Source organism: Otolemur garnettii, unplaced genomic scaffold (genome assembly GCF_000181295.1).
Source record: "Otolemur garnettii isolate 467f Iridium unplaced genomic scaffold, OtoGar3 scaffold00185, whole genome shotgun sequence".
Classification (NCBI taxonomy): Eukaryota; Metazoa; Chordata; class Mammalia; order Primates; family Galagidae; genus Otolemur; species Otolemur garnettii.
Window position 1 is genome coordinate 2,393,104 of NW_003852580.1, and position 3,196 is coordinate 2,396,299.

Here is a 3,196-nt window from a genome sequence, read left to right on the forward strand (position 1 = left end):
CCACCCGTTGTACCCTTCACATTAAGGCACCTTCTGTCCAGGATGAGCGTGCACTGCTGTGGAGGGAGTGGGGCCTGACCAAGGCATCTCAGCTGCTTTACTTTCCTGAGATTTTTTCCAAAGTTTAGATCCACAGTTCCAGCTGCGCTTCTGGGGATAGGTCTGTCCAGCTGTGGTTACTCTGGACGAGACACCAGGGTCCTTGAGACTGGGCCACCAGGTAGGACTGGCGCTGCTGGGGATGTGGTCACCACCAGGCTAGAGGCAGGATGTCCTGGTGGAGGCCACCGCCCGAGGGGCAGAGTGGAGCAGGCGGCAGGCCGGACGAAGTCTCTGGGTGCACATCTCACACTCCCATCCCCTGAGGGCAGCGCATGGGGCGGGAGCCTGCAAAGGCTGCAGAGTGGGGCCTGGGCGCACAGGTGCGCGGAGGAGGGCGGGGCCTGGGACGCTCGGGTGCGCAGGTGCACGGGGTTGGGGTGAGGGCGGAGCCTGGGATGCTCGGGTGTGCTCTGCACGCTCAGGCGCATGTGGAATCCGGCTGTGTCCTCCTTGGTCGCCTCCCCCGCGAGCTCCGGGGCCTGAGCGCAAGGCCTGGCAGGTGGTTTGCCTGAGCTCAGGTGTTCAAGACCAGTCTGAGCAAAAAGCGAGACCCTCTCTCTACGGGAGCCAGAGCTGCCCTGAGGCCTGGCCGGGGCTGCCCCACGTTAGGGCACGTGGGGTGATCCGAATCCGGGTCCGGGAGGCCTGGCGTTTTTCTGTGGGTCTCAGCACTTCGCAGGTGACCGTAAGGGTTCTTCTGCGAGGTGAATTTCAAAGTTCCCTCATCACGTTCTGGCTTTTCCCTCGTACATCAGTCAGGAAGAACCGACGCCTGTGACGCCTGCGGAGTCCTCCATCCTCCAGCTGGTAAGGCCGCGGGGCGTGTGTAGTTTGCTGGTTTCTCACTTGCAATAATTTGTGTCTTCTTTACACTGCACACAGGTGAATGGCGTGTTCTTATACATTTGCAATCTTTTTTTTTTCTTTCTGTTCCCCTTTTTTTTTTTTGAGACAGAGTCTCACTCTGTTCCCGAAACTAGAGCTCCGTGTATCACAGTTCACAGCAATCTCAAACTCCTGGGTTCAGAGTAGCTGGGACTACAGGTACCGACCACTAGGCCAGCTAATTTATCTAGTTTTCTTTTTTTTTAGAAACAGAGTCTCACTTTGTCACCCTTAGTAGAGTACTGTGGCGTCACAGCTCACAGCAACCTCCAACTCTTGGGCTTTAGGCGAATTCTCTTGCCTCAGCCTCCGGAGTAGCTGGGACCACAGGTGCCGGGTATATTGTTGTTGCAGATTGGCCAGGGCCGGTTTTGAACCCACCACCCTCGACAGGCGCCACCCTTATTTTTCTAGTTTTAGTAGAAACAGATCTTACCTGAGCTCAAGGGATTCTCCCTTCTCAGGCTCCCAGAGTGCTGAGATTATAGGTGTGAGCCGCTTCACCCAGAAATCTTTGACTGGAGTTAAATTCATTTTAAGTAAACACTGGTAAGGAGACAGTGTAGCACTTTGCTTCTTGTTTTTTATGCCTTACAGCTTTTTGGTCCATTATTTTCTGCATTACTGTCTTAAATGTTCTACCAGAGTTGTTTTTTTTTTAAATTGAAATGTTTAAATACCTTTCTCATTTCTTTTTTGTGTATATTGTGTAGGTGTTTTCTTTGTAGTTACCATGGGAATTACCTTTAACATCCCTGAGTCCCAGCACCCTAATTTGCATTTATACCAGCCAGGCTCCCATGATATAAACACAACATAAACAGTCTGTGCCAGTGGGATTCCATCTCCCTGTCGGTTGTCCTAAAATTACATCTTTATACATTGTTTACCCCAAATTGTAAACTATGCTGGGCGCTAGCTCAGTGGATAGGGCTCCGGCCACGTTTCAGGGCTGGTGGGTTCAAACTGGGCCCAGGCCTGCTAAACAACAACAACAATGAAGAAAACTGCCAGGCGTTGCGGTGGGCGCCTGTCGTCCCAGCTACTAGGGAGGCTGAAACAAGAGAACTGCTTGAGCCCAAGAGTTGGAGGTTGCTGTGAGCTGTGACACTACGGCACTCTACCCAGGGCTACATAGTTGAAACACTGTCTCAATTTAAAAAAACAGTAAACTAATTCTTTCAGATGCATTAGTCTCTTAAATTATGTATTAAAATTATTTACAAACTGAAGTCACATTAATACTAGCTTTCAGACTACTAATTGCTTTTTCTGAAATGGTCTCTTAAACCATGTGAATAACAAAAGTACAGTCAGTTCTAAAGTGTAACAGTTCTAAAGTGTGACAGTCACAGCTGAGGCTGTCCCTGTGCTCCCCACTCCCGTCTTCCCTAAGCCCCTCTTCCCTTTCTAAAAACATTATGCTCACCCTTGTGGATGTACAATAGCTCATTGTGGTTTTGATTTGCATTTCCTAATGACACAGTATTGAGCATTATTTCATGCTGGCCATTTGTATATCTCCCAGCTACTAGGGACACTAGGGATACTATGTTGGCCATTTGTATATCTTCCTTGAAGAAGTTTCTGTTTCAGTCCTTTGCCCATTTTTAAAATTGGCAAACTAAAAATTGTTTCGCCTTTTTGTTGTTGAATTGTGGGAGTTCCTTCTGAATTCTGGATACTGGACCCTTATTTATATGCCCTGCAGGTGTCTCTCTCACCTGTGGGCTGTTTTCACTTTCTTAGTGTCCTCTGATGCCCCAAAGTCTAATTTTGATGAAGTTTGATTTTAAGTTTTGTAGTTTTAGCTTTTACGTTTCTGTGATCCAATTTCATTTAATTTCTGTATGTGGTGTGAGGTAGGGGTCCAACTTCATTGTTTTGTATGTGGATATCCATTTTTCTGAGCACCATTGCTGAAAAAACTTCACCCCATTGAAACATACTGTGCCCTTGATGATTATCAATTATGTGGTTTACTAGTAGACTATAAATTCCACACCATCCACCCAAGGTGTGTCCTTATGCCATTGCTACATTGTTTCTGTTGCTGTAACTGTGTGTCAAGTTTTGAAATTAGGACATGTGAGTCCTCTAGCCTTGTTGTTTTTTTTTTTTTTAAAGCTTGTTCTGAATATTTGGAGTCCCTTTTAATTCCATATGAATTTCTCTTCCTGCCAAAAACAAAAAGAGCCACTGGGATGTT